Here is a 14,033-nt window from a genome sequence, read left to right as displayed (position 1 = left end):
GCAGTGCAGGTGGAACACTGGGTTGCACCTGCACTGCCCTCTAGTGTTGCATGTTGCGTGGGGTTCCTGGGTGGTGGCAGAGCCCAGGGCCCCTGCCTCTTATGTGCACTAGTGTTTTTTTGTGTGTGATGTCAGCCAGCCTCTGCTGTCCCCTGATGATCCATTCCTCTGTATGATGAGTGGGGACAAACAAGCTGCTGTGAGAAGTACAATAGCAGAACTCTTGAGTTTGGTTCACATTCGTGGACAGAAATTAAAAGCACTACTAAGTTTCCTCCTCCCCCCCCCTTCTTCCCCCACTGCCGTCAGATAGTTTATTACTGTTAAAGACCAGAGACTAGAGTTGGGCCGAACGGTTCGCCTGCGAACGGTTCCATGCGAACTTCAGTGGTTTGCGTTCGCGTCCCGCAGACGAACTTTTGCGGAAGTTCGGTTCGCCCCATAATGCACCATGAGGGTCAACTTTGACCCTCTACATCACAGTCAGCAGGCCCAGTGTAGCCAATTAGGCTACACTAGCCCCTGGAGCCACTCCCCCCCTAATAAAAGGCAGGCAGCGGCGGCCATTACGCTCACTCGTGTGCCTGCGTTAGTGAGAGTAGGGCGAGCTGCTGCAGACTGTCTCTCATAGGGAAAGATTAGTTAGGCTTAGCTTGTTCCTGGCTGCATACCTGTTCTGTTCAGTGAGCCCACCATACCTGTTCTGTTCAGTGAGCCCACTGGATACCTGCATACCTGTTCAGTGAACCTGCCACTGCATACCTGTTCTGTGAACCCACCACTGCATACCTGTACTGTGAACCCACCACTGCATACCTGTTCAGTGAACCCACCACTGCATACCTGTTCAGTGAACCCACCACTGCATACCTGTTCAGTGAACCTGCCACTGCATACCTGTTCTGTGAACCCACCACTGCATACCTGTTCTGTGAACCCACCACTGCATACCTGTTCAGTGAACCCACCACTGCATACCTGTTCAGTGAACCCACCACTGCATACCTGTTCCGTGAACCCACCACTGCATACCTGTTCCGTGAACCCACCACTGCATACCTGTTCCGTGAACCCACCACTGCATACCTGTTCAGTGAACCCACCACTGCATACCTGTTCAGTGAACCCACCACTGCATACCTGTTCAGTGAACCCACCACTGCATACCTGTTCAGTGAACCCTCCACTGCATACCTGTTCTGTGAACCTGCCACTGCATACCTGTTCTGTGAACCCACCACTGCATACCTGTTCTGTTCAGTGAACCCGCCACTGCATACCTGTTCTGTTTATCAGCCAGGCGACCATATGGGCTGTAAAGCCACCAAAACCTGCACTCTCGCCATGGTGCGCACCAGTCCAGCACGGCCGTCACTACACAAACAGCTTTTTGCGGTGCGTTACACGGTGAGTTTGGTGTGTCAGTGTGAAGCAGTACCTTAATTACACTACCTGATTGATGTATACACATGCAAGATGTTTTAAAGCACTTTAGGCCTGTCATTTAGCATTCAATGTGATTTCTGCCCTTAAAACGCTGATTTGCGTCAAATCCAGATTTTTCCCGGGGACTTTTGGCGTGTATCCCACTCCGCCATCCCCCCCTCCAGGTGTTAGACCCCTTGAAACATCTTTTCCATCACTTTTGTGGGCAGCATAATTTTTTTTTTTTTTTCAAAGTTTGCATTCCCATTGAAGTCTATTGCGGTTCGCGAACTTTTACGCGAACCGAACCTTACGCGGAAGTTCGCGAACCCGGTTCGCGAACCTAAAATTGGAGGTTCGGCCCATCTCTACTAGAGACCTGTTAAAAGTTTGTTTTATGTTTGTTTTTTTTCCTAAGGAAAGACAGCCGCATTCTCTGTGCTACAGCTTAACTCTTCCCCGGCTCATTTTAGTAGGTATGTTTCTGATCCAGTTCTGAAACATGCCTGAAGAAGAAACTTTACGGCCTGTTCAGACTGTCAGCGTATGAAGCACACGTATAAAATAAAAAAAACGCAAGTTGAGAAACGCATGCGTTTTTCTTGCGTTCTACTGCTTTTTCTATTGCGTTTTGCACACACACGTGACCCAGGGGGAAAAAAAAAAGAATTATGGGAACCGCAGAGGGAAATTTACGCTAAAAACGCAATAGTACGCATTTTTGATACGCGTCCATAGACTTTCATTGCGTCTGTTTCTATGCGTGACGCACAGAACTGCGTGCAGCAATGCGGATAAGAAACGTATGCGTCTCATACGCATACATGTGAACTAGCCCATTCAAAAGCATTAGGAGCCGTTTCTATGCGTTTTTGGTACCCGTACGCGTTCCCTGAAAACGGCTAGGAACGCGCATAGTCTGAACAGGCCAGTTTTGAAAACTTGCAAAGAAAACTTATACAGTTATTCATTACAGGTATCACCTAAACAACTTTTGTTGTTATTTCTTGGATTCTCAGTTTAGTAGAGCATTGTTCAGAGCTGGATGTTTTGAAACAGAATGACAACTGTATTACATGCATTTATATTTGCAAAACAAGCAATATATCTCATTCTGATGCTGAATGTATATATAGCTGTGTGCTGTGCTATATACAGTACTCTGTGTGCTATAATGTGTACTGATACAGGAACAACGTCTGAAGACAGCTCATCAGCCAAAAACTTTCTTTCAGTTAGCCAATAATTTGCATTCGGTTTCAAAACTTCCTGCTGACTCATTTTAAGATCTATCCTTCCTTGCTAAATTACACTGTTTAGCTGGCTCGCGTTCTATAGTGTTTACCCCTTACGGTTCCAACATATCGGACACTTTAGCTGTATCATTTTGATGCAGCTGTAACTTTTCAATTACTTATACCATCTTAGTGATATATATCTTGTTGTTTTTTCAGTACAATCTAGGCTTTCTTTAGTTAATATTATTCTCCCATAATTATTGTATAGTCATTTCATGGGGATAAATTAGGCATTTCACCCTTCCTTTTTTTTCATATGACACGTCCCACAGTTATAAAACACATAAAGATGAATTCTTTGGCCCTTCCCAATTATAATGATGCCCCATAAACTATATTTTATTACTAGCTGAGCATGTGGCGGACCGCTATACGCAGCCTGCGCATCTGTGGCGATCGCTAGGGGCCTATAGTGCTGTGCAGATGCTTCGCTAGGCAACGGCTGAGCAATACATCTGTAGAGCAAACGTTTGCCCTATCGATCGTATCTGATCGTTACAGGCGGCAGTCGTTAAAAGTTTATAAACAGGTATAGGTATTGCAGGGGTTAATAATGGGTCAATAGGCTAGAATGGCCACAACTGCTGCAGGGCCTCTGTTATTATCAGTGAATTGTGTTTGAAGTGTTGGTGCATATTCTCAGTGTCTGTGTGTTAGTGCACAGACAGCACAAATCACAAATCTATACATAAATAACTTTCAAAATATTTTTTTTATCAATAACTTTCACAAATAGGCCCAAGAAAAATTCAGCTGTGCACTGAGCCAGTCTGCCTCAGATGAGCGCACATGCAGCATCCACACACCTAAGGGCCTTACACACCTGTTAGCGCTCAATCTAGGCGAATGCGGGGTTTGGTCTGTCAGTGTGAAGTGGGTTTAACCCTTACACTACCACTCTGGACATTTTAAAAGCAGCCCTTTTCCTCAAATGTGGGGATGTAATGTGATTTCTGCCCTTTAGGGATTAAAACCCGACTCTGTGTGAACGCCATAATTTCTGGTGGTACTTTTGCCATGGATCCGCCTCCGGCATGCCACAGTCCAGGTGTTAGATCCATTGAAACTAGTTTTCCATCACGTTTGTGCCCAGAAACAGTCTTTGTAGGTTTCTAAATTTGCCTGCCCATTGAAGTCAATGGAGGTTCACCCGATTCGCGAACTTTTCTCTGAAGTTCAGATTCGACATTTGCGAACCCAAAATCTGATGTTCGCGACATCTCTAGTCTCTGTCTGAAGCCCAGCCAGGGCACTATCTGCAAGGAGTTTGAATGTTCTCCCCGTGTCTGCCTGGGTTTCCTCCGGGCACTCTGGTTTCCTCCCACATCCCCAAAACAATACAAATAAGTGAATTGGCTTCTCCCTAAATTGGCCGTGCAGATAGTGCCCTGGCTGGGAGTACAGCCAGGGACCCTGCGCTGCAAGGAGAGAGAGCTATCCACTACTCCACCTTGCAATTTTATAGTTTTCCATGAGTACAATGCTTTACATGCGATCATAATATGTCAGCAGGCTGTTTTTTACCTTCGCCACCGCTGGTCGCAAAATCAGCCCTACCACATCCTACATGACGGTGCAGACAGCAGGCTATGGAAAAGCAATGCTCGGCAACCCTAGAGGCAAACAGCAAGAGATCGGCACACTCACCAGCCAAACGAGAAGTTACTTTCCCACGGTTGGCCGTACTCACGGCATTGAGTAGCGCAGCTTGCTATATGGTCACACAGGAACAGAAGAGGAAGCACATGTCCAAAGATACTTAAATTGTGGTGAAATCCAGTATAGTGGAACTTCAGCAGATATCAGCCAGCTTCAGAGGTGCAGTGGGTGAGGTGGGGTGCTAGTGAGCGAGGAGGACCACCAACATTCAGCAGATATCGCCCAGCTTCAGAGGTGCAGTGGGTGAGGTGGGGTGCTAGGGAGCGAGGAGGACCACCAACAGCCTCTTGTACCTGGCCCAGTGTGTAAAGAGGAAGAGCCAAACTGCTGAAGAAAAAGGGACCCTGCTTTCTCCCCGCACTAACCACAGTGTCACATCATTTATAATGTCACAAGCGAAGGACCTCCTCCTGTACATAAACAGCACAAGTGACACAGCATCTAAACTGTAACTAATGAGGAGAGAGTAAGAAAAACCGAGAGAGTAATATTATTTTCCCACAATTATTTTATAGTCATTTCATGGGGATAAATCCTACTAATATAATACATTGGAAAGTTCGGATGTTTGGATGTTTGTTACTCGATCACGCAAAAATGGCTGAACGGATTTGAATGAAATTTGGCACACACATAGTACATTATCTGGAATAAAGTATAGGATACTTTTTATTCCCATAACCAAAAAGGGGGCGGAGACAAATACAAGTTTCACTGAGAAAATGTAAACTGCAGCCATTCTTACACAATTAATGGTAAGGCTCTTAAACTTTGCACAGTTAATTACTGGGTGACTGGGATTAATATTCAGAAAAGTAGGTGGAGTCTATAAAAGCCAATCAAAATGAACCTATTGATTTTCAAGGGGAATATTTACATTGCTGCCATTCTTGCACTGTTAATGGCACAAGCCTCAAACCTGGTACAGTTGATCATTGCGTGACTGGGGTTTACATTCATAAAACAGGGTGGAGCCCCAAACAGCCAATATGATTTGTTTCATTTTAATGCAGGTTATTGATGCCAAAGACCGCAAATCTCACAAACTTGGTAATTGAGTAATTGATTGTGTGTTAGGGTTAGGAAAAGTGAGCGCAGCCAACAGCAGCCAAATACATAATCGGGCAATGCCGGGTCAGTGGGCGGAGACAAATGCAAATTTGTAGAAAATGTAAAGAGCAGCCATTCTTACACTTTTAATGGTAGGGTTCTCAAACTTTGCACAGTTGGTCACTGGGTGACTGGGATTAATATTCAGAGAAGTGGGTGGAGCCTACACAAGCCAATCAAAATTCACCTATTGATTTTCAAAGGGAATATGTAATTGCTACCATTCTTGCACTGTTAATGGCACAAGCCTTAAACCTGGTACAGTTGGCCATTGGGTGATTGGGGTTCAAATTCAGAAAAGGGGATGGAGCCACAGCCAATCAGATTCATTTTATTTCATTGCAAATTATTGATGCCAAAGACCGCAAAGCTCACATACTTGGTCATTAAGTAATTGTGTGTTAGGGTTAGGAAAAGTGGGCAGAGCTAACACTAGCCAAATACATACCCGGGCAATGCCGGGCGTCCAGCTAGTATTATAATACATTGGAAAGTTCGGATGTTTGGATGTTTGTTACTCGATCACGCAAAAATGGCTGAACGGATTTGAATGAAATTTGGCACACACATAGTACATTACCTGGAATAAAGTATAGGATACTTTTTATTCCCATAACCCAAAAGGGGGTGGAGACAAATACAAATTTCACTGGCAGAATGTAAAATGCAGCAATTCTTACACTGTTAATGGTAGGGTTCTCAAACTTTGCACAATTGGTCGCTGGGTGAATGGGATTAATATTCATAAAAGTGAGTGGAGCCTACAAAAGTCAATCAAAATTCACCTATTCATTTTCAAGGGGAATATGTAATTGCTGCCATTCTGGCACTGTTAATGGCACAAGCCTCACATCTGGTACAGTTGATCATTGGGTGATTGGGGTTCCAATTCAGAAAAGGAGGTGGAGCCAAAGCCAATTAGATTTATTTCATTTCAATGCAAATCATTGATGCCAAAGACCACAAAGCTCACAAACTTCGTCATTGAATAATTGCTGTTAGGGTTAGAAAAAGTGGGTGGAGCCAACACTAGCCAAATACATACCCGGGCAACCAGCTAGTTAGGCATAAATGCAAAAAATACAAATGTTTTCATTTTTCACCCTTTCTATTTTTCATATGACACGTTCTACAGTTATAAAACACATAAAGATGAATTCTTTGGCCCTTCTCAATTAGAATGATGCCCCATAAGCTATATTTTATTACTAGCTGAGCATGTGGCGGACCGCTATACGCAGTCTGCGTATCTGTGGCGATTGCTAGGGCGGCAGTTTGGGGCCTATAGTGCTGTACAGATGCTTCGCTAGGCAACGGCTGAGCAATACATCTGTAGAGCATTGAGGCCCCAAACTTTTGCCCTAGCAATCGTATCTGATCATAGTTTCATCTCTTAGGAAATCGTGCCTTTCTCGCTTAGGGCCAGTTCACACGATGAGCGTTCTGCATTTTTTAAGTTGCTAGCATTTCTAAAAGAGCTATAAAAGTGCTTATGTAATGAAATCCAGCACGACGGCATAGTGGTTAGCGCTTTCACCTTGCAGCGCTGGGTTTGAATACCAGCCAGGTCAACATCTGCAAGGAGTTTGTATGGTGTTTATGTGGGTTTCCTCTGGGTACTCTGGTTTCCTCCCACATCCCACACGCCTACGGATAAGTTAATTGGCTTCCCCCTAAATTGGCCCTAGACTATGATACATATACTACTGCACAATACATACATAGACCTATGACTATGGTAGAGACTAGATTGTGAGCTCCCTTGAGGAACAGTTGGTAACAAGACTATATACTCTGTACATCTGCAGAAGATGTTGGCGCTATATAAATACTAAAAACCTATGTGAGTGCTCTCACATGAGCGATGAGCTTCTTTTTCCAATTGCAAAAGCGATTTTCTTAGCGTTTTTTTAAGCAAATTTGCTTTAAAAGATGTTCAGTTCCGGGTCAAAGAGTGCACTACCTGTTTGTCTGCACACACAAAATCGCCAATCGCAAAGCGAAAATGCGTACAAAATCGCTTGCAAAAAAAAAAAAAATTACCCCAAATAAAGCAAATTGCTCTAAAAATTCACGTAATCACAAAAGCGCTCAACACTTCAGTTGCACTCGCGATTTGTAGTATGAGCTAGGCCTAACAGAACTTTCCTGCAAGAAAGGGTCAGTGGTTCGCCATATAGGGCTGGTGCACACTAGAGCGGTTCTGAAGCGTTTTTTAAAACTAACGTTTTTTGGCTAATGAAAGTGAATGGGCTGGCGCACACCAGAGCGGTTTGTTTTTTCCACAAATGCAAACTCGGGGGCTGCTGCATTTTTTAGATTTCTGAGGCGTTTCTGCCTCAATGTTAAATTATAGGAAAGTGGAAAACAGCTCTGAAAAACGCCAGATCAGATCGGTTTTCCAGTCGTTTTTGTTACAGAAGCTGTTCAGTAACAACTTTACTGTAACAATATTTGTAATCTGCTACACAAAAACCCTCCCAAGAATCGCTCTGAAATCTGCTTCAAAAACCTCTAGCGTTTTGCGGATCTGCTAGAGGTTTGGGCCTCAGTCTGCGATGGGCCAAATGAGCGCGTGCAAAACTGAAGGTTGGTACGGTGCCAAGCTTTTGGCGGGAAGCATGGAATGGGCATCTGAGCAAATCATTTTCTCCCAGGATGCACAGCAAGGCCCAGCAGCCAATGAGAAGAGATTCCACCACATGCAGCTATAAGGTGGGGCAGAGGGAGGAGTTAGTCTAGGGTGACCATGCGTCCTCTTTTCCCCGGACAGGTCCTCTTTTTCAGACCTGTCCGGGGCATCCGGCCGGTTTTTTGAAATGCCCGGGGAAGAGCTCACGCAGGGGCGGTCAGCATATAGGCGAGGCACGCCCCCTGCTTGGGGCCTCACACTGCGGGGGGGGGGGGGGGGGCCTCGCTCTGCTGCTGCTGGCGGCGGGCGGACACTGGGCGGCGGGTGTGCGGGCACCTGGCGGAACAGTGAGAGAAATTTTCCCACTTACCTTCCTCGATCCTGCCAGCTACTATCTACTTCCTGTCCCGGCGTCTGTCGGTATGGTAACAGCGCCCCCTGTGATGACGTAACCGCCTGTCATCACAGGGGGAGCTCTTACCAATGCGACGCGCGCCGGGAGAGGCTGAAGATAGTTCTCTCCAGGATCCAGGCAGGTAAGTGGAAACTTCTCTCCCTGCCGCTGTGCACACCCTCCTGGCCTAGGCATCTACCTATCTAACCTATCTAACCTACACTGAGGGCATATACCTATCTAACCTACACTGAGGGCATATACCTATCTAAGCTTTACTGGGGGCATATACCTATCTAATCTGTACTGGGGCATGTACCTATCTAACCTACACTGGGGGCATATACCTATCTAAGCTACACTGGGGGCATATACCTATCTAAGCTATACTGAGGGCATATACCTATCTAACCTACACTGAGGGCATATACCTATCTAAGCTATACTGGGGGCATATACCTATCTAACCTACACTGAGGGCATATACTTATCTAAGCTATACTGGGGGCATATACCTATCTAATCTGTACTGGGGCATGTACCTATCTAACCTACACTGGGGGCATATACCTATCTAAGCTACACTGGGGGCATATACCTATCTAAGCTACACTGGCGGCATATACCTATCTAAGCTACACTGGGGGCATATACCTATCTAAGCTACATTGGGGACATATACCTATCTAAGCTACACTGGGGGCATATACCTATCTAATCTGTACTGGGGCATATACCTATCTAAGCTATACTGGGGGCATATACCTATCTAAGCTACATTGGGGACATATACCTATCTAAGCTATACTGGGGGCATATACCTATCTAATCTTTACTGGGGCATGTACCTATCTAACCTACACTGGGGGCATATACCTATCTAAGCTACACTGGGGGCATATACCTATCTAAGCTACACTGGCAGCATATACCTATCTAAGCTACACTGGGGGCATATACCTATCTAAGCTACATTGGGGGCATATACCTATCTAAGCTACACTGGGGGCATATACCTATCTGAGCTATACTGGGGGGCATATACCTTTCTAATGTATACTGGGGGCATATACCTATCTAAGCTATACTGGGGGCATATACCTATCTAAGCTATACTGGGGGCATATACCTATCTAAGCTATACTGGGGGCATATACCTATCTAAGCTATACTGGGGGCATATACCTATCTAAGCTATACTGGGGCCATATACCTATCTAAGCTATACTGGGGCCATATTCCTATCTAACCTATATACCTTGTCCGCACATTTGTGGGGAAATCTGCTGCCAATCTCATTGCATTTTGTGGAGAAATGTTCTGCGAATCTGATTGCATTTTGTGGTTGGCCGGCCCTCCACCATGTGGTCTGGAAAAAAAAAACGGCCCTCCATGCCCACGAAGTTGGACAGCACACTGCTGAGGTCTTGTATATTTGGCCCCACCCATGACCACGCCCACATGCTGTTGTGATCGTCCTCTTTTTTGGAAATCAAAATATGGTCACCCTAAGTTAGTCCCTCCATCTTGTGTTCTGTGTGTGTGAAAAGGTGTGACAGCAGAGCCAGCGCTAGCATAGGGACTACCTGGGCAATTGCTGCAGAGCCCTGAGCTTGGCCAGGGCCCCCCAGGTCTCCCCCTGACTTGTGCTCCCCAGGGCTCCTGCAGAGTTTTTGGCAGCATAGCATCTCACTTATCCCAGTGAGAGGAGCGCACAGTCTAATGGATCAGCAGTGGCATGCATTTAAAAATAGTGTTACACTTCAGAAACACTCTTACCATATGGAATCCACCAGACACTGACTCCTCATACTGTACATTTCCAAATAATATTTGTATTGTAGTAAAATGTAAAAAGAAATTCAATTACAACATAATTACATTTTGTGAACAGGTTCATACATAAATTACGTAACTAGCATACATCCGCCGGAGAGTTACGGTCACTTGGAATCTTCTTCAATGAGAATTCCCCTGATCTGTAAAGTGAAAAGTTATTTAAATAAATAAAACAAAAAATGCAATTAACCTTGTCCCATTGAAGTTAATATTTTAATATACTCTTACTAGTATTTTATTAGGAAGACTTTCATGCTCTCTGGATTGAACTCATTCATTAAAATGGCCTTCACTGAGTGCTGTGACCACTTAGGGCTCAGTCACACTATAAGCGCTTTTCTAAGTGATTTGTGATTGATTAGCGCCAGTGGCGTAGCTAAGGAGCTGTGGGCCCCAGTGCAAGTTTTACATTGGGGCCCCCCAAGCACTCTATACATAACAATTGATACGGCGCATCAAAACCTGCCAATGGTAACTACAGTGTCAGAGGTGCAAGAAGGGGATGGGGAGCAGCTTGTTACTGATTACCCCCAAGCACTCTATACATAGCAATCCCTGCCAATGGCAACTACAGTGTCAGAGGAGCAAGAAGGGGATGGGGAGCAGCTTGTTACTGATTACCCCCAAGCACTCTATACATAGCAATCCCTGCCAATGGCAACTACAGTGTCAGAGGTGCAAGAAGGGGATGGGGAGCAGCTTGTTACTGATTACCCCCAAGCACTCTATACATAGCAATCCCTGCCAATGGCAACTACAGTGTCAGAGGAGCAAGAAGGGGATGGGGAGCAGCTTGTTACTGATTACCCCCAAGCACTCTATACATAGCAATCCCTGCCAATGGCAACTACAGTGTCAGAGGTGCAAGAAGGGGATGGGGAGCAGCTTGTTACTGATTACCCCCAAGCACTCTATACATAGCAATCCCTGCCAATGGCAACTACAGTGTCAGAGGTGCAAGAAGGGGATGGGGAACAGCTTGTTACTGATTACCCCCAAGCACTCTATACATAGCAATCCCTGCCAATGGCAACTACAGTGTCAGAGGTGCAAGAAGGGGATGGGGAGCAGCTTGTTACTGATTACCCCCAAGCACTCTATACATAGCAATCCCTGCCAATGGCCACTACAGTGTCAGAGGTACAAGAAGGGGATGGGGAGCAGCTTGTTACTGATTACCCCCAAGCACTCTATACATAGCAATCCCTGCCAATGGCCACTACAGTGTCAGAGGTGCAAGAAGGGGATGGGGAACAGCTTGTTACTGATTACCCCCAAGCACTCTATACATAGCAATCCCTGCCAATGGCCACTACAGTGTCAGAGGTACAAGAAGGGGATGGGGAGCAGCTTGTTACTGATTACCCCCAAGCACTCTATACATAGCAATCCCTGCCAATGGCAGCTACAGTGTCAGAGGTGCAAGAAGGGGATGGGGAACAGCTTGTTACTGATTACCCCCAAGCACTCTATACATAGCAATCCCTGCCAATGGCAACTACAGTGTCAGAGATGCAAGAAGGGGATGGGGAGCAGCTTGTTACTGATTACCCCCAAGCACTCTATACATAGCAATCCCTGCCAATGGCCACTACAGTGTCAGAGGTACAAGAAGGGGATGGGGAGCAGCTTGTTACTGATTACCCCCAAGCACTCTATACATAGCAATCCCTGCCAATGGCCACTACAGTGTCAGAGGTGCAAGAAGGGGATGGGGAACAGCTTGTTACTGATTACCCCCAAGCACTCTATACATAGCAATCCCTGCCAATGGCCACTACAGTGTCAGAGGTACAAGAAGGGGATGGGGAGCAGCTTGTTACTGATTACCCCCAAGCACTCTATACATAGCAATCCCTGCCAATGGCAACTACAGTGTCAGAGGTGCAAGAAGGGGATGGGGAACAGCTTGTTACTGATTACCCCCAAGCACTCTATACATAGCAATCCCTGCCAATGGCAACTACAGTGTCAGAGGTGCAAGAAGGGGATGGGGAACAGCTTGTTACTGATTACCCCCAAGCACTCTATACATAGCAATCCCTGCCAATGGCAACTACAGTGTCAGAGGTACAAGAAGGGAATGGGGAGCAGCTTGTTACTGATTACCCCCAAGCACTCTATACATAGCAATCCCTGCCAATGGCAACTACAGTGTCAGAGGTGCAAGAAGGGGATGGGGAACAGCTTGTTACTGATTACCCCCAAGCACTCTATACATAGCAATCCCTGCCAATGGCAACTACAGTGGCAGAGGGGCAAGAAGGTGATGGGGAGCAGCTTGTTACTGATTACCCCCAAGCACTCTATACATAGCAATCCCTGCCAATGGTAACTACAGTGTCAGAGGTGCAAGAAGGGGATGGGGAACAGCTTGTTAATGATTACCACTGTTCAAAGTATCTATAGAAGTGATTATTATGTGCACAGGACCAATAGAGAGCTAATACTGCAGTTGTGGGAGGGCCCCGATGTGGTCACAACCTCTTAAAAAGGTGCTCAGAAAGCGCTAATCAGGGGCGTAGCAATAGGGGTTGCAGAGGTTGCGACCACATCGGGGCCCTTGGGCCAGAGGGGCCCCGAATGGCCCTCCTTCAACTTCAGTATTAGCTCTAACCAATCACAAGCGTTTAGAAAAGCGCTTACAGTGTGGCTGAGCCCTAACAGTTTTCAGTCCCTTGCCAACGTTCCATCTGATTATTAGGGCTGGTTGGAAATGTCAATTTCCGTTTCAGTGAAAATTCTCATTTCCGCCCGTGCCAATTTCTTTTTTTTCCAATTTCCCTGCTTTCCAATTTCGAGGAGTATTTTATTAGTCATTTTTGCATTAGAGAATGAAAAAAAAACTTTTGGAAAAAGGGAAATCAGAAAAACAGAAAATCTGAAAGTCTTGTTATTGGTCTAAAATGACCGCAGTGATCTGATTCTTGCAGAAGAATTCTGCATTCTCTAATCGATCTAACGCTTTCGAGTTCTGTGGTTGGGCTAAAATCACAGAAGTGGTAAATCGGATTTCTGTGGTATTCTGATTTCTGTTTTCCATTTTCTGATTTCTGAATTCTGATCGGAAATGCAGAAATCTCCATTTGCAGAATCTGATTGAGCATCCCTACTAATAACAGAAAATTGAATACTTACCTTCGGTAATTTTCCTTTCCTGGTGCATCTCCATGGCAACATACTAATGGGTTAACTCCGCCCCTTACCCCTGAAAGGACCATGCTTAGAAAAGTTTTCAGCTGCCGGCCTCTGGCCATTCTTTTGAATATTATCTCTCCACAAGCGAGGGTACATATGTTACCATGGAAATGCACCAGGAAAGGAAAATTACCGAAGGTAAGTATACAATTTTCCATTTTCCTTGGTGCCTCCATGGCAACATACTAATGGGATGTATATAGCAAGAAAGAAAGAAATTCACTCAAGGGTGGGTATGCTGAAAACGAAAACAAATTGGACATCAGTATCATGGAACAGATAATACAGCTTTCCCAAAATTTGCTGTAGTCAGAGCCATTGGATCGACTTGATAATGAGAAATGAAAGTGTGCACTGATGCCCAACTTGCGGCTCTGCAAATAGTTTCTGTTGAAACTATAGCTTGCGCTGCCCAAGGGGGCAGCTATCCCTGGGGTTGAATGTCCCGAAATTTGTTTGGGAGGTTCTAAATCATTTG

Source organism: Hyperolius riggenbachi, chromosome 1 (assembly GCF_040937935.1).
Source record: "Hyperolius riggenbachi isolate aHypRig1 chromosome 1, aHypRig1.pri, whole genome shotgun sequence".
NCBI classification, from domain to species: domain Eukaryota; kingdom Metazoa; phylum Chordata; class Amphibia; order Anura; family Hyperoliidae; genus Hyperolius; species Hyperolius riggenbachi.
The sequence above is the reverse complement of the archived record's forward strand: the minus strand, read 5'-3'. Positions refer to the sequence as shown.